This window comes from Hesperophylax consimilis, chromosome 1 (assembly GCF_061612785.1).
Source record: "Hesperophylax consimilis isolate HC1 chromosome 1, BYU_Hcon_1.0, whole genome shotgun sequence".
In the NCBI taxonomy this organism is placed as follows: domain Eukaryota; kingdom Metazoa; phylum Arthropoda; class Insecta; order Trichoptera; family Limnephilidae; genus Hesperophylax; species Hesperophylax consimilis.
Window position 1 is genome coordinate 12,543,552 of NC_142836.1, and position 19,529 is coordinate 12,563,080.

Sequence of the window (19,529 nt, forward strand, 5' to 3'; positions counted from 1 at the left end):
CAACTAAACTGCAGCCAAGAATAACATGCCTCCGCTACCGTTTCCGGCCTAACCGCGCGTTGATGTCTCTTCCATATAAAAAAATAATAACCACGTAAAACATCTTTAAAAGCTTCTGAATAGCATATTTTTGAACAATTTTTTTGTGCTAACATATTTATGTTAATTTTATTTTAATCAATGTGGATTCTTAGATTCCTAACATCTGCATCCTATATTATATTGTGCATTAATTTACTAAAAAAAATAGACAAGAACAAGATAACTTAAATATTTTATTTCTAAAATTATCCGTGGTTATAGTGTGTTTCCATCGAAACTTTCAAAAATAAATTAATATTAATCATTCCACGTTTACTATATCTCTTTATTAACGTGTATTAAGGTCTGCCAGAAAATTTAAGAAACGAATCAATTTTAAATAAATCTCCAAGCAGAACCTGGCACTAAGGTTGTTGAACAAAGTAAAAGTGATTAAATGATTTATTATCACACTAACTTAATTTTGCTTTAATCACGTAACTGGATTTGTACTTACATACTCATAAACGGCCAGCTGCATTAACATCTAAACACGAACTCCAGTAAAATATATTAAATATAACTTAAAATTTAAAACAGTTTCGGTAAAGGGGAGAACAATTTTAAACTATAAAACGCGTCAGCCAATTTCTTATAATTCAGTGAATATTAAACAATATTTGTCTCGATAAATAGTTATTGTAAACACACAAATAACTTCTTACTCTCGAGCCGCACAACGCACTTGTGCCGCTCCGAACTATCAAATAATAATTAAGCCAAAATATGCTGTCCGTCACGAATCACCTCATACATTCCTTTGACCATATGACCCTTTGCCGCAAACGTACGCAGCTATATTAAGCAAAAAAAATGTATTTCCAATCGAACTCAGATATTAATAATATATCAATTAAGGAAGCTGGGTGATGCTTTCAACGGGACTAATCATTTGACGGGACAAAGTATATTTATATCCACATCCGTTTTGTATAATTTTGATAATTTCGGTTATGATTATATTTGTTTAAATGAAGCTGTCTGTACATATAAACATAATAAAGCTACGTATGAATAACTGCACTACACGTTTCTTACAACAATGACTTATTATCGCTACTTTCATTGAATGGTCTGACTATTTTTTGTTCCGATATTGTAACGTATTTCTGTGTCAGCTTGTAAAAAAAACACAGCCGCGGGCGATTCCGCGATTAACTGCACAAACGGTCGCATGGTTACAATCATTTCAAATCCATGCCGCACAATACCATAGACAAAAAACTGTACCATAATAATACTCTTACGAACTTCGATTAATTTAAGGTTGTGCTTGCATTTTATCTGGTTTTAGCACAGCTGCGTAACCCTATGAACCATTATCAAAATTTTATTAAAAAATATATTTTTATTTTCGAGATGAAGGATAAATTAAACAATAAAGTGTTGAACTCATTACATTAGGTACCATTTGTCTGTTTGAATTCGGTAGATTATAATGTTACATTTAAGACTCGTATTCTCTAGATATTATTCCTAAAATAAGTTTTCTAGAGGTAGCTAAGACGATCCTACTACAGGTGTAGGTGAACTAAAAGTAACGCCTCTTTGAAAGACTACCATTCTAAACCAAAACATTGCTTAAAATGCCTTTAGCCATTTTTGTTACCAAATCTGATGAGCTTGGTACTTCACAATCTTTCTCCTCTCTATCTATTTCTTTTCATACCTTAAACGAGGATGCCATTCTTCCACTGGCTTCGAATAGTCGGAGCTCTTTTTGCTTAATGTGAAGCCGCACAAGAGTCCCAGCTGATCCGAACCGTCTGGAGCCAGTGAGACCATACCATCCCCAAATGGGGTATTTTGTGAGTATGAAAGTAGTGTGGAGGGGAGAGAGATGGGGAAGAGGAAGGTGGGGAAGAGGAAATTGCGGAAGTACCTGGTGATTCAGATCTGATCACCAAACACGGCCAAAGCCATTTCAAGCAACTTTTCAATTCTGAATGGTTGTCTTACACTAGGGCGATGCTGAGAGTATCTTCCACCCTGGAACATGCCGCAAATATACTTTATATTATTTTTTATGATTAATTTGTAAAATTTGTAGTATTCACATAATAAAAAAATATTTATCACCCAATAAAGCGATACTTAAAATTGTACAACATCTTCCACAGTTGTTTAATCTGCACACAGAAACACGTGAGAAACTACAAGAACTGTTTTATATATACATCCAGTATCCAGTCCGACGTGAACACTGTCATTTAAAAAATTGTGTAATTTGAAAAACGAATATATTTTTTTATAGTTCGAATCGAACGTGATCTATCGCTCGGTACGGGACAGTGGTTTGATATATTTGTGTAATAAATTTGTTTCAAAACGTAATTTATGGTTTTCAGATCCAGTGCCAACAATGTTCCCATACATTATATCGGTATAGCGAAACTAGATTCATATTAATATTACATTAGTGTTCACATGTATCTGTCACGAATTATTCAGCTAGTAACTTTTTATACTTGTGTGTTTTGTGTTTTATGTTTCTCTAATATAGCACTTGCATCCGGTCTACCATTGTATCCGACATTTAATTAACAAATAGAACTTACTTTTTCGACAGGAAAAATATATAATACGTCTCTACCATTTCAGTTTTAAAAAAATATTTCACCTACATATTTACATTGGATCCTGTTTTGATTTCTAACTATCTTTGTTTTTTTTTAATAACCGTGGGTGTAGGATTGCTATAAAATACGTTGCATACAAATTTCTCAAAGCTCTAATAGATAGTCACTCTCCCATACCATAACTTATTCGATTTTTATCTCACAAGAAAACTGCTTTAGATTTAGCATTTCAATAGTAACGTTTTTTGTGTATCATAAAATTATTGCATATTCAATAACGTTTTTTATCTTCTTTTTTATTTCTTTGAATTTACGAGAGCAAAAACCGCAGGCTGGGTATCTTAAATAATTTAGTCCGGACGCGACTAGAAACCAGTTTTCTGAAGCAATTAGTAACAGCGTTAAAGATAAAAATAAAATTACCTACCTATTTTTTCTGTTGCTACAACGTGTTGTTTTTAGGTTTCCCCTTCACGCGCTGAGAAATAAATCTTGCAACTTCATTAAAAGCATAGCACATTTTCATATACTCTAATAATTATTGTAATGCTAAGGGTTGGCTTTTTTGTGATGTGGTCGCATTGAGCAATGCCTAATGCACCCATTTATTATACCAGAAGCCTGCAGAATAAATGTTAGCGAGGGAGCGTTTGGGTGTTTTTGAATGATTGGTGTATTAGTTGCTTTGACACCTGTCAATGCCTCCGAATTAAACATCACCTGCACTTTTATTTTTTCCGCTGCTTTTGTTTTTGTTACCATTTTTTCATTGTTTTGCCCAAAGAGGTCGCTGAGTGCGTTAGGCTTTATGTTTGGGGTTTGTGTTTACCTTTTCAGGTTTTATGGTTGTGTGATGCCGCAGGCATATTTTTTGCCTTTACATTTTAAACTACCCACTACCCACAAAACAGTGTTTTATGTGTGTAATTTATTTTTGTTAATTAATTATTATAATAAACTACTTAGTTCCGATTGACTGACAGTACAGTTGGTGAAAGTTGTAACAGTATCTAAATATTACATCTTATCTTAAAATTCACAATAATTATAAAGAAATATTGCTGTATTTTTTATTAGTATATTATTGTGAATACTTTGAATTGCAATTCTTTGCCTGCAACGTAGAGTGAAATGGGTGAATGCTATGACTGAAAATACAAAATTAAACGTCACACTGTATCTCTCGCTGAATACAAACAATTACATCAAAATTGAACTCAATCAACCACTGGAGCGCAATCTCTTTACAGGCTATACATCGAATCAGATTATGTTGGACACGTACTCAGTGAGCCGACATTTCCGAAACAAGGCTTTGACGCTGCTGGGAGGCTGTGCTCACTCAGGCGGAAATGTGACAGTCGCCATGACACTTGATGAATTGGTACATTAGTCTCTGTGACATGTTCTATCCTACCTCTTCAGACAGCTGACGCGCATGCGCTACTAATAACTATGCCTACCTAAGCGTTTAGTCACATTACAAGCATGAACACATTTTAATTTTTATAGATATGAGACAGATTCTGCGGTCACTTGATTAAAATGTTTGCATAGTATTTCCGTAAAATTCTTAGTAAATTTTTTTATTAATACGCATCCCTCATTCGGTGATATACGAGTATCACGCAGGTATATTAAAACGAAATTAAAATTTAAACAATAATAATGCTGAACATTCACGTCAAACATCGATAACAATTATTGAACCAATCAACTGAACAACTGGCAAACAAGGATTGGCACAGCTATTCCGCAACCATTAATAATGGTGCCTACAGTCTTCAGTCTACAGTCTACACTCTATACCAGTCAGATACCTAAAATTCTATGATTTATTTCACTCGGTGTTCCACTGGTTTGCAAACCGAAACGACAGTAAGTTTTCGTATTCGAGTAGAAACTGGTTTTGTTTTTATTGCAGAGAAAATGTCGCCAACATAAAAAGCATCACCATTTTGTATTTATGTGTGTTTTATCGTTATTTTATATCAGCAAAATGCTCTAATCTCTTTGCCACACAGGTTTGCATTTGATTAGACTTACCAGACTCGTGATTCATTCATGCATGGAAGGAGATAAACCGTTTTATATAAAACTCATAGCATTTTATTCAAATTTTAAATCATTGATGCTTCACCGTCATTGTTTCTGCGCCATAGTATAAGTCAAAAGCAACGATATAGTTTTAGGATTAAATACATTTTACAAACTTTAACATAATTATCAATCATAACTTAGTGGTATATTACTATTGACAAGACTAATAACACAAATCAATAAAATTACAGGAATTTGCAGCTGTTAATTTAACTCGATATTTTCATGAAAGATTTTTGTTTGAAGTTCGTTAGTTCGAAACCTGTTTGTCATAGCATTGTTAATTGGGCACATCTTTCAGCACGGTTTTTATGCCCAATTTATTATTTTTTCTACCTAAATACAGCTTTGTCGGTGTTTCATATTGCACCTCAGTGTGAAATCTTCAATAATAATTACATATTATTGCTTAACCGAGTGTATTTTTATTGCATATCACATTATTACAAACTAAGCTTCAAAAGTTCATAAATATATTTTTTTTTAGTTTTAAAAAATACACATATTTAGATAACAATGCCTCTCTTCTATATATTTTTAACATTATCCGTATTTCGCTTATTTCTTATTCGTTTCCCCTTTAAATTCCGTTCGCCAATATAATATTATCTTTGAGAGCGTGATCTCCACAAAAACTAATGCAAATTTATGACTACGAACACTTTTTAGCATACGAAGAGGCGATAACACTTCCTAATGAAGCTGAGTTTAATGTGTTGCTTTGAAAGCCCGTCCCGAGATCCACAAATGCAGCAAAACGCCAACACTTTATAAAAAATACTCTTAATATATCAACGAAAAAAAAAATATTTCTTGGGCATTAACTTTGTTAACACTTTCTAGACTTTTTTGATTTATTGATTTTTATTTTCCAATATACGAAATAAAACAGAAAATAAAATTAAAATTAAAAAAAAAACATCTCTTTTACTTGGTTGTCATTGTTTAGTATTTAAAAACATGTCCTATTCACATGTTAAATCTCTAATTAAATGGTATTTTCAGGGCAACTAAAAACAAACTTATCTTTTTAAAGGGAAGTATTTTTCTTATCTTCAGCAGTAATGATGTCTTTTTACTCGTATCATAAATTACTTGTTATGTTAATCACAAGTCGGGGATCTGTTTAAGACGAGCTTAAGCCGGGATTAGTGGTAAGATTTACGGCTTCGTTCTGCACCTGTTTGGAGATAAGATCGGTTCCGAGGCAATGCTGTATACAAAATCGTTTCATCCAAATGACACTTACTTATTTATAAAAATATTGATTGACGCTAAGCCGTTATAAATTTTGCTTTAAAAATTATAATCTCGTAATAGAGTGGTGATAAATATGGCTTTCGAATCAAGGTATTTTTTACAGAATTTTAAGCAATTATATTTTATTTAACAAACATTAAAAGCTGGGAAATATGTTTCATGTTACAGGAATCAACCAAATAATCATTTTAAAATAGCAACATCATCCAATCGAAATACATATTATTTTTATGGTACTCATGGTGGATTTAAAAATACTAACATCATCGAATCGAAATACATATTATTAGGATGATACTCATGGTGGATTTCAAAATACTAACAATATCATCGAATCTTTATAAATAATCATTTGAAATTTTAGAAAAAAATTATTGGTTGCATTGTTTTGAATTTCAGTAAACAAAATTAGCTTTAAAAAAATATCCACCGCGGGACGCCTGGTGGATGTGAAACATAGAAACAGATTTTTATTGCAGGAAGTGATAATGGAAGTAAACAAGTCTTTATATTTATATTAAACCATTATTTTATTGTAATTAAAATGTTCAGAATAAAATACATTGCAAATTAAAAATTCGTCATATTTAAGAATATATCCATTTCCGATTTTAGTAAAAATAGAAGCAAATATGCTGCACAGAATTTTGGCGGCTGGGCGGAAAGAGCCGACGCGTAACGAGGCTGGCCGAATGACGCGTCGTTCCGTGCAAGAGCGTCGTCCCGTTTCCGAGCAAGAGCGTCTTCACGTCGTGCCACGCTTTCTACGTAAGAGTCAGTTTTACCCCACTAGGTTCGCCACAAAAAATTTAAATTAAAATATTACGGTTTTTTCTTATACTATCGGATTTTAAGGTAGCAAGAACTGTTAGATTCTTTAAAGATATATCTAGTTTTTGGCATTCCGTTATTCGCAAAAAAATGGTGTGATTTAACTCATTCGGTCGTAATAATTGGCTCCGATAAGAGTGTTTATGTTTTGCTTCTTTCTAGTCGAACCTCGTCGATCCAATTCCTTACTTCGATACAGCAAATAATAGAAAACCCATATTTCGACGAAAAAACTTACCACAAAAAACGCTTTCCGAAAAGGCTAATATTAGAGTTTAATGATACTATCCGATCTTGCCAACCGATTGGCTGATGTTATCTCCATCTCGTTCTTTTGCTCGGTATGCCATGACTTGTTGAAAGGAGACAAGAATATGCTACTAGCAAAATCGGATAAGTTGTTCGTGTTTATGTAAATGTGTGTATAAGGTTTGTGTTGGAATTTACCTGTGGTCTTTTGGTAACCCGACCCCTTTTGGGATTATTTGAGAACGTCTAGACAGGTTTCGAGCGTTTTCAAATTATAAATTTTTCCTTCAAATAATATTTAATTTCTTCTAGAATAGGTGTTTTTAATTTGGATTTTAAATATTTATGTACCTACTTAATACATCGTTTTGAATTTTGAACTATCAAAAATATATTTATTGTGTAATTTCTAAGTCTAACTTTCACAGTTTTCAGAAAAATCATTGCAAGGGCGCATTCCAGTAACTATTAGTCAAATGACAAAGAAAATAAGAAATCTTTTTAACCCACCACCTATAACGTATAATTAAAAACTACTGACTAACTATTATTGATTAACTATATCTAAAGATAAAAATCGCTTATTTCTTATAAATAAGGAAAAACATAATTATCACAACCAACGAATTACTTAGATATTTACCACATAATCACTTAACTCGTAAACCATTCGTACTATTTCCAAAAAATAATTCAATATGATTTACATTTTTTTCTACCTAATATAATTTCATTAATATTACTAGCTGTACCCCGCTACGTATTGCTGTGGCTCAGTCCGTCTATAAAGATAGATAAAATAATAATAAATTCTTATTTTTTTAAATAAAAGCGAGTGATGTTTTTACGTCCAACAGATGGAGCTGTTTTTTTTCAAAAATTGCATGTTTCTCCAACATGCTGTTTTTAAAATAAACATATTTTTACCTGCTACTCGTGACATCTTTATAATACAGATACATAAGAATACACGCGTATTCAAATGCATCGTTGTGTCAAAATTTCAAAGCAATCAGTGAAGAACTTTAGGAGGCTTGAAATTTTGAATAAACGAACATTTATATTTTAATTTATATACTCGTAGATATAAGGTTTTCTCAATTTTTTGATGAAATAAGAATAAGACACTATTTTTTAAACAAAAAAACTTGCTTATCCATCAATAATAACACAATTAAACAGAACAAGTCAAATGCAGAAGCATGCCGATTTAATATTAAAAATATAATACAGATTAGAAATACATATCCGAGTTCCTCACATAAAAGAAAGACTAATACATAATTTGAGAAGTCTCTTACCTCGACAAGAAGTCGGGTCTCACAGTCCGGTTGATTAATACCTGTTTCATTTTGCTTTTTGTTACCTTTTGACGCGGCCGAGCTTTGTGATATTTTTTCCACCCGGTCCGGTTCTATCTATTCTGTCAGCCGAGATGAAAAATGATGCTTCGTGGACGTGTCCTTAATCTGTAATTATTTCATACTTTGTCAGAGAACTGATCATCTTCCAACGTGTGTATTATAAAAAATATATAAAACCTTCTACGACGCACGAATAGCTTTCACATACATTCAAACATATTGATCATTATTTCGGAGTGTTTGTACAGCCATATCCACGGTTTTTTGATACATCAATACATTATTATAGTTATTATTCGTGATATGCAAATTTAAGCTATTTTTTTCACGTTTAATTGTAAATGTGCTCCGTAGATGAGCGAACTTAGAAAAATATCCTGTAAAAAATTGTAATCATATCAGTTGACTTGCCTCATTAGTTAATTGATTATCCAGCTAACGAGTAACCATAGCTGTTTTCCGATTTGTCAAATTCAGATCCCACAGTCAATTTTAAAATTAACACTGTACGTAAAAAGTTTAGTTTTGTTTTTGTTTTGTTAATCACCTATAATTAGGGTTAAAGATCATATCGAAGCATTTGCTCATTAAAAATACTTTCAACTATAATTATCCTATAAGTTATTGAAATTATTCCACAGTGAATAGGGGCAATTCTAAAACTGACCATAAAAAAAACTTTTGGTTACGACTACCTTTGGTCCTGGCTACTAGGCGCTACCATATACCCGAGCCTAATGCCTCCTAGACCCGTATTTAAGTAGGCTACTGACTGAAAAAAAAAAAAAATAAGTATAACTCTCTGACATATTAATCACTTTTCAACCCTTAGATAAAAGACATTGAAATATCACATGTTGAAATTTTGGAAGATACTTAAATTGTAGTTGGTTTAATATAATAATGCTTTTTATCTCATTACTTGTTTTGCTGGGTTTTTAGATTAATTTCAAAAAATTTTTGAGTACCTAAATGCTAAACGCAACAATTTTGTGAAAACTCTCTGAAAATAGCATAATAGTAATACATATTTGATGTATTAATACCAGCTGTGTTATTTTAACGTTTTTACATTTGAAATATTAAAAAAACGGTAAAATTTCGGTTAAATATAACCATTAAAATATAAGAAACCCTATTCTCATATCAGAAGTATTGTGTGTTTTCATTCGCGCATAATCTGCCAACCGCGAAAAAAATTAATTGAGATTTAGCGGTATTTTAGCCATTTGTTTTTTTTCGACTTTCAACATGTGTTTGGTGGCCAGGTGCATACTAGAATTTTTTTTGTATCCATGCCAGATCATGTTTCATCTATTATCATCGTAATATTATTTCAGAATGACGGACACGGAAGAAATAAATTAACACAACATTCAGATCAATATTGTTCGAACTACAAACCAAGTCAAAATCGTAGTATCAGACTATTTAATAAACATGTAATTGAAGGATATAATAATTACAGAGTCGTGCAAATTATTTACAAAAAACTTTGTTTAAAAAAACTCGATTCTTTGTGATTAATCAACGCACATTCGCTTTCGCACTTATTACCGGCATTTAATTTGATAAATTGGAAATGGAATCATTAAGCCAGTTTCTCACGGAGGGTATATTTTTTATCGAATTTAATCATCTGGTTCTTCTTCGAAGTATAAAAATAATTCGCCCCATGAAGTGTGGTATGATTTACTTTGTTGTTTTTAGGGGCGGAGTTAATTATGGTTAGGTTTCGAAAGGCACTTTCAAGATTATTACAGACCAAATTTCGCTGAATTGAAAAATAATATTAAATTGTCAGTAAGTCAATAACCTTTCTCTACTGGAGGTCTTAAACAATAGTATCTTATACTATATGTACCCGTGGAATCTTATTTTACTCATTAAGTTTAAAACATTATTAGGTATGCAATCGAACTGATAGGTAGTTGTTGAACATAGCTTTGCTATCTCTTTACTCCTGATAAGATTGGCATCACATTTATTTTGCTCTGCAATTTTGCTATCATAAACTAAATCGCATGCATGCAGCTAAAATATCATTATAAACTACATATTAAGCTTTGGATGCAACGCTGCGGGCGAAACACAGAGATATAACCGGGAAAATATCCCGTACTGTTCTTACTGCAAGTTACGAAATAAGGCACACTCCATGCTGATTCATGCGGGTGAACGTAGTCCAGATGTTAAGGGCCTGTTGACTAAATGGAAGCTTTTGCTTGCAATCTGTTGATCGGGTCAAATGCAAGGCATTCTGCTTCCCGGCGGTCCATAAACCTACTATAATTAAGGCTTTCGCGAGAGACGCCATATATAATAAAAGTGCGCGCGCAGTCTCAGATTGCATACCGTTTTATGTGGTATTTCTCTCTCTCTTGTATATTGCAGAGTTACGGCAAGAAGTACCTCAGCACCTCATTTTACGCACATTTTCTTTCCTTTTTGGAATTCAGAAATTTTAATTTAATTGTATTTATCTCTGGGTGCTTCTGATTTCATTATATTACCTTTCCTTTACTTTAGCATATGAAAACAACTCATCACCTACATTTCTTTTGGTACAGTTTAGTGTTAAATGAAACAATTAGACTGAAGAACTAAAAGCGAATGAATCCGGGAACGAAACCAAATTCTACTTGGAATCAAATCGAGAATGCCCACTACTGAGATCAGATAATTGCAAACGTTATTATTTTTTTTAATCACGAAAACTTACCAACTTACCAAAAATATGTGTATTGAAACACTAGAAATTATTTTAGAATATTTTTTTAGAACATCATCTCTCAATGTCGAGATCGAAATTTCAAATAATATGGTGAGTGGTATAATTTTGTACCCAAACTCTTGATCTTCTGTGTTATTTAAAGATATTATTTAGTGGTACATTACTATGGAAATTCCTTAAATTATTACCTATTTATTCCGACACTCTAAGGCTCTTTCCTCCGTTACCGGCGTCTTGTCCCCTCGAATGTCGCTAAGTAAAATTTATGTTTTTTGTTTGTACTGTTTCACCGCTATAGCCTCTCGTCCTACTCGGAACACTAAACAATCGAATACAGAGGCAGGACTTGAAAAAATCACAATATTAAGTACAGTATAAACTAGAATCATTTCAAAAACAATCTTTCTTGTATAGTAGTATATTGTAGGACTACTACGGGGTAAAAGCAAACTGCGGGCCTATGTTAGCTATTGTTTACTATTTACTTACTAAATCCTCTTATTATAACGAAAGACGAATAACTAAAATGCTAAATTGCGAATAACATTACTTTCATCACAGAATTTCATTTCTTGGTTACTGCATGAAAACCTGAAAAGCAAAAAAAAGAAATTTTAGGATTCTATTTTTTTTCTTTTTCGTGACATTTTATGTACGTTTATGTTAAACATTTGTTTTGTTTGAGTTATAAATAGGTTCACTTAATAAAATGGAATCAAATGACACTCACGCAACCGGTAAGTAATCGATTGTATGCCCAAATACATTCGAAACAATGGCATTACTTTTATCTATCATCACAGTAGCCAAAAACATTACTCCTCATTTATCTCTATTCACCGTTACAAAAGTTTAGTTGGTAGCGTCGTCCGCCCTCGCGCGCCGCCCGCGCGTTCACTTCCGTGCGGGTGGGCGGCCCGCTCCACCGCTCTGCCAGCTCCAGATACACGAGTATACTGTGCTCATACACTATACCGGTACAGGTATAGAGGCAGCCTGGTACCCGGTATCAAGCGCGGCCGCTCCTACTACCAGTGAACTACCACTGAACCCGCCGCTGCCACTGGCCACGGAGCGCGACCGGTCCGACCGCTTGCGTCTCGCGCCGTACTCTCTCCCGCACCAAGCGGAGTCTCCGCTCTTCGCTCTGGATGTTCTGTATACACTATTATTATTATTGTAGACCTGTAGGGCAGACAGGATTAATATTGTAGACCTATAGAGAAGATAGTATTCTAACTATACACAATTTAAATTTGAATTTTTCATATTTCTTGCATAGGTAGCAGGTACCGTGGGACGTGGTTAGTAGTAGTTAGTAGGATAACTAAATTTAAAAAAATGTTAACATGATACTACATATATGTGTGAGAATATAACCACCATTATTATTGCAGTCCTGTAGGGCAGACGGAAAATAATATTGGAGTCCTATATAGAGAAGACAGAATTTTTAAGGCTTTAACCAGCGATCCTGAGGTTATTTGAAGTAAAAACTGTAGATGACATTTTACTTTCGGTGACTTAATTTTTTTTTAATAAACAAAAAAATAAAACATCAATAGGTAAAAACCAATATTTAAATTTTTAAACAAAAAATATCGCAGGAGACCAACATTTTTTACTCCAAATAATGTCGAAATCAGATGACGTATCTTAAAACCCTGAACACATTTTAAAATTATTTTATAGTGTCATTTAGCACGGTTGCAGACACCATGGTTATTAGTACTCGTATGGCTAAATTATGTTTTTTTTTTTTAATTTATTGTATTCCGAGCCATGTGAGTCTTGTCAGTGGAACTGTTACCTCATTTGAAAAATATTATGAGGCTGAAGTAAGAGTGGGGAGAGAAAATTTTCTCATGTACTTATTCTTTTATGGACATGAGAAAAGTTGGAAAAAGCTGGGAAAAGCTGGGATACTCAGATCTGGGCATTGAACACAGGTTATGTAATTTCAATGACTTTTTCTATTACAAACTAATTATCTAAGATGGTATAAATTGAACAATTTTTGTACAAAAAAACGACATGTGTCAGAAAAAATTAAAAGATCTTGTCATTGATACTGGGTTAAAAACATGCAAGTTTCATAATTTAGTTAACTGATAAGCTAAACAAATCCTTTTATAAAACGAATAAAAAACAATGTGCAATAACTCTAACTGGCCTTATTATTCATGTAAAATTGCGTCATTAATTATTTTGGGTTTGTAAACATGTATACCGAAACAGATATTTACTAATGTAATTAACTAACTTAACGATATACTATTCAGTCATTGAAATAAATTTCGTATCGGAAAACGTGAATAGTTACTTTATTTTTTTCACTAATGATGATGATAAGAGGGATTAAATTAAAAAATAAACATTCTCTCTCCGTACAGCTTCCACCAAGTAATTCGAATTAAAGCGCCCATCTTATCCCCCGTACAATTTATTTTTGGGAAGGTGTGAATACTGGTCCGCTTTTATAAACTTTTTTCGAGCGTCAATAAAGTCGGATTAAGCACCTTTTAACGCTGCCCCATGTGACTAGAATTGGTATCTTGCCTTTTATAGTAATGGATAATTAAGGTTCTGGAATTTCGAACATTGGAAATGGATGCATAATTTCTGTGATTATAAATTTGACGTGGTCGGTTCTTGATATTGGAGTCTTCTTACAATGGGGATGAGTTCATCTTTGAATACACATTTAAATAATTCTCAACGTGATCTTTATAATTATTGACTTAAAGATAGCTCAGAGATTCAAAATTATTTTTATTTTTACGTGAAACCGAACAAGAGACCCAACTGCTCCCAACCGTCTAGAGCATGTGAGACTATGGCAACCCCACTTGGGAATGTTGTGAGGCTGAAGTGATGGGGGGAAGGAGATTGCGAAAAAGAAGGTGGGGAAGTACATAGCTTTTCAGATCTGGTCACCAAACACGGCCAAAGCCATTTCCAGCAACGTTTCAATTCTGAATGGTGGTCTTACACCAGGGCGTACTGAGAGTAACTTGCACACTGAAACGTGCCGCAAATGTAGTGTGTTTTACTTTTAATCAGTGAAATAATACAAAATAATCAAATAAAATGTACCTTTCTTCGCCGGGATGTGAACCCGCAACCTAAGGTTTACTAGTCGATAGCCTAACCCTCAACCACAGAGGCCGTCGAATATTTACCATGAATTCGTTTTTTTTCTAATATTAAATGGCCATACTTCATCTTCTGTAAATAGCGATAAGTTTTTATCTCAGAATATCATGAACCCAAAAAAACAAAGAATGTAAAAAAACTCTCCAGTTTTATTAATACTCCCAGCTGGGACAGAATTCCGAAAATTTCTATAGAATATTCGAGTACGTTATTTAATTCCTATTTACATATTGTATAATACAAATAATATTTTCTCTTGAATCTTTGAGTTCTGACCCTCCAGTCTCTAGTCCGTCTGTTGACATCTTTAGACCACGTCGCATGAACGCGTGTTTACATTGCCATACTAGAAGACCTCTGTAAACAGATTTCTGTTTGCCTAGATTTTTTTGTTGGTCATCACATCTTCTATCTCATTCTTTAGAATGCTCGTTCCTTGGCTTTAACCAGAAGAAACCTGCCTTATCGACCATCGGCCATCGGTTAAGAATATCTTTACCTCTCTATGATTGATGATTTAATTTGAATCCGGCCGTCCAAGTCCCATGATTACCCCGAGATTTAAAAGCCGTCTATACGCTCGAAATCAAAAAAAAATAAAGAGTCGCTCACTCGGAGTGTTGAATACGTAGGAAAAAAACGACAAATTTCTTAATCTGCACCTATCCTCCGTAACTTCCATAAACAATTTAATGTTTTTAAATGCGACTTTGATACAATTTTCATTTACCAGCATTTCTGTTTAATCTTCTGTGAAATGTATACGTTATGTTTTCACATACTTACATGGTTTCATCGTTACATGAAAAGTCTTAATTGCATTGTAATATTGTGATCTTTCACATTTTCTCAAGATGATCTGCCTTCATCCATAATACATAAATGCGATTTAACGCCAAGAAAACGTGGCTCGTTGATTGCTCGGAAGCGGCTATTAACATTGTACATATTATATTCCGCAACAGAGCATGAAATTATTTCATAAAATGGTAGCAGAACAGAAGAACAGAACAACCTGTTGGCGTTACCAGGCCGTTTCCGATAGCCTGCGCCCCTCAGCCCACTTCACATGCCACATCTACCTCTTACCCGACAGTAAGAATAATTAATGCTACCTGATCGTTATCAAACTGTCGCGGCTGAGGCGGACAGGGCAGCTCAATCGAGAACCAGAAAATAATACAATTTCAAATTTCTTAACATTTCTAATTGCTCATTACTTATGGTACTTCATATAACATTGACTTTGAAGAAGAAAGCTTATTTCGAAGCATAGATTTCTTAGAATTGATTGATTCCCCTCGATCGTTAAAATAGGTTACGTAAGCATCATAATTGATACGAAAATGTATATCTAAGCATGTTCATAAATCCTTTATTAGATAGTACCTAACTACATGGGAGGTTGAAATCTGGCAACTGAAATAGTCAAGGTAATTTAATATTCGTATTGTAAAATAGCAGTGTTCGAAGGTAGTTACAATTTGTTAGTAGGTACTTTGTTACAATTTGCAAGTTGTTTGCTACTAGTTAGGAGCTCCCATGTGCCGAGCAGAGATCACGACTTCAGTATTCCGTCCGTTGCTTTCAAGGACGTTATTAACTGCTTATGGTAATCACTTTCATATTCATGACTTCTAAAAAATGTTAATAAAAATGAAGGTTTTATTGAATAAATTAATGGTTCCTATTACTTGTTTTTCCTTAAAACTTTCAGTTTCCAACAATATCTCATACATTTACGTATGTTTCAATGAAACATATTATTATATTAGTTAAAGACGAACATTCATATCCTCAAGGAAGCCGATATTAAAACACGCTGCATTGGCTTGAAGTAGTGACGTGGTACCGTTACACTGAAGTTTTCATAAAGAAGTGGAAAACTGATCAAGAATGTATAGAAAGAAATGCTGCAATATCCAATAATGGCTATAATTTAAACGCCAAAAAAAGTTTTATTAGATGTTTTTTGATATTGATAAATTACCACAAATAGTTCCCTTTTTAATAGACCTAATCCTAATACTTCAAACAATTTAATGGTATCACAAAACTTCTTGTGGGTTGCTGTTTATTTGATCACTGATATTAATTTATACTTAAGTCAGAAAATGTCAATTGAGAGCACCTGAATCATGTGACAAAGACGTATTAACGATCCCGTTCCATAAATCTTATTGGAAGCTGTTCAGTGCGTCTCTTCGATCTCCCGCTCTCCCGACCGCCTTATCGCTCATCGAAACCTTCTTTTTAATAGTGTGGGACAGAAAATGGGTATGGACGAGGCAAGAGATGGGTCGCAAGGCGTGACGTGGTTTCTAACGAAGCAAGCAAACCAGTTCCATTAGGGCGGACGCGTTATTTGACTACCTAAACGAGGTGAAGCGTTTGTCACGCGTGTTTGGTGGGGAAGTGAACTCGAACCCAGGCCTGATCCCGCTACACACCACTAACAAAGTGCCTTTTAGACTGTCAAAATAACTTGTAAATAACTGGTCATTTCGTTTAAATACTGATTTCGTTAACACGCCAGTTGAATTATGACACGGCGGACACTTGCCACCCTGTACTCTTAATTCTGTAGGTTAGTTACTTCGTTTTTATTAGATATCAACCTTTTTTGTTTAATTACACAGAAATTACAGTAAAAACAAGGCTTTGAATACCATCCTGCCTACGTTTACCGAGATCACACAAAAACATACACCATTAAAATGTCACGAGTTGTCTTATTCCACAATATTGAAGGAATTTAAAATGTACCTTAAACTGAGGAATTTGGTCTATAGGTATGAAGTCTTTCTTTTTGTGGTCACTAACATCCTACTAGAAACTAACTAGAAAAATGTGTTAGTAGAGAATTATATAAAATTATGTATTTTTTATTAGAAATCCGTTTATTCAATTGCATTTAGAAAAATAAATTTACATACAGAAAAAAATATGTTCAACTCTATTGATTATATAAATTTGCTTGTCTTCAGAACAGTTAAGAATGTCATAAGATTTATTCAAATATTTAAGTGCGATTCCCGCAAAACATTGAACTCCGCTCTTTCCAAACCATAATCTTAATTAATTCGTCATTAAAACAACACCGTGATTATATGAGTCCACCTCACTTTATTTTTATGACGCCGAGTAGCAAAGCTGGGCAATTATAAATTGCATTTTAATTTAAATAAATTACTGGTCCTTCATTTACGACTCACTTTAATTACTTCTGCAACTGATAGTCTCTTTTGGTATCCTTTATAGGATGCGCTTTACGATCACCGGCTTCTGGTGCATAATTTCCTTATCAAGCAATGCACATCTAATGTATCCTTGTCATGCTGCTGCATTAACTGCAAACCCGATCTTGATTCTAATTAAGTGAACTGAATTCGCAACCTTTCATTTTTTAAATATCGCAGAAGTTTTATAGATCGCAATACGATAACCATTTTCTTTTTACATCTGATGAGGTTTTATTCTAGATATCGTGACGGCAATGGGTGGTAAATTTATTTTGATATTTATCTTGTTACCAAGAAAATTCTGCAAATGTTAGGTACTTACCTAAAATTTTATACGCAAGTGTTTACTGTTACATACATCTACGAGCTTACAAAAAGTTATGTAATATGTTATCGCAAAACTTTATATTATGTATTATATAGTTATCTTATTTTATTATATATCTACTACTTATAATATTGTCAGGTCTCGTATTGCTAATATCAATTTTAAAACCAACTTGTTACTATCCTCATATTCTTACTTTTATTTTAATGTTTCTGTTTTGTTGATATAATTTACTAACCATTACCTTATTTAAGTTCATTATTTAGGTTTACTTGCATGCTATTTAAGTTTTTTGTATTTCAAAATTATCATAATTTCTTTATCTACCTTATTAACTAAAATGGCTCCACTCCCCATTTTGAAAACGAGAACTGTTTTATCTATCGAGTTGGGCAGTTTTGTTAAAAAGTACCCCTTTTGTAATTAGCTTCAAGAACGATCTGCATATTTTAATTCTTAATATTTATGTATAAAATGTGTAAATAATAACAAAAAGTTCAAAAATAATAATAAACATACAAGTATAATAATATCTTCTTGTAATAATATAACAATACAACAATAGTATATTGCGAAAATATAATGATGGTGGTGATTAAAAATACTTGATACGTTTTAAAAAAAAAATTAATAACTTAAATGTCCAGCAAAATTAATTTCAATACACAACTTTTGCTCTTCTGTAAAGTTGTTTCGCAGATAAAGCATATTGACATATTATTAATGACATAACAAATATTTCCATATTTAGCAGAGACATTTTGTATTTTCTTGTAAACCAGTATAGGTCATTAGAAGCTTAGAATAATAAATTTGGTATTTAACCTAAATGAAGGAACGCTCATCATACTACAAACCGAAGCATAACCAAACATAATGAAAAGATATACCTACCTACATGACTTAATAACCCGCCAGAACGTATATCGAGTTATATCGCTAATGATGCATGAGTTTTTTTAGAACTTCACACACTTTTTGCAATCATTAAGTCGACTAGAATACGAACTCTATAATTATATTAACATTTTACCAGATAACCTTCTCAACAACCTTTTTATTCAATTAGCTGAAGTTGTGATGAGAAAACGCAAAAAGTTTAAGACTATTCAATAAATGAACCTTTCATTTTAAACATCTCAATAGCACATTAACTAATTTTATCCGATATGTAAGTATGCTTTTGGCAGATTTAGTGCAGTTTTTTTTTCCTTTAAAAAAGTCTTTTAACATATATTACCCGGGGAATTGGTACTTGGTCATCTTTGGGATACCATTCCAGACTTTTATCTTCAAAGATATGCAGAATATCCGCTATCAGTATGGGATATCTTCAGCATTCATCTAATGAAATCTCCTTATACTTCCAGTTGGCCACAGGTTGATCCGACTCTAAAGCTGACTGATCGCTATCTTAGCTTCGCGTGCAGACAACTTTTTCAACATCACTAAATAATTATTGCGGAAAAAACCGTGTGGTATATCGTTCTTGCGAGAAATTTACCAAGAGGTGTTTACTAGCAATTGAATATTCAAGGATTTTTTTGTTTACTAGTATTACTTTTTTGCAATTTCTTAGAACGATATTGGAAAATAACACGTAAA

At 33.1% G+C, this 19,529-nt stretch overlaps 1 protein-coding gene across 1 annotated transcript in view; it reads left to right on the plus strand.

The window, feature by feature from the left end:
- The window catches only part of bowl (brother of odd with entrails limited), a 72,946-nt gene that overhangs the window by 50,583 nt on the left and 2,834 nt on the right, over positions 1-19,529 (plus strand). The window lies entirely within an intron of this gene.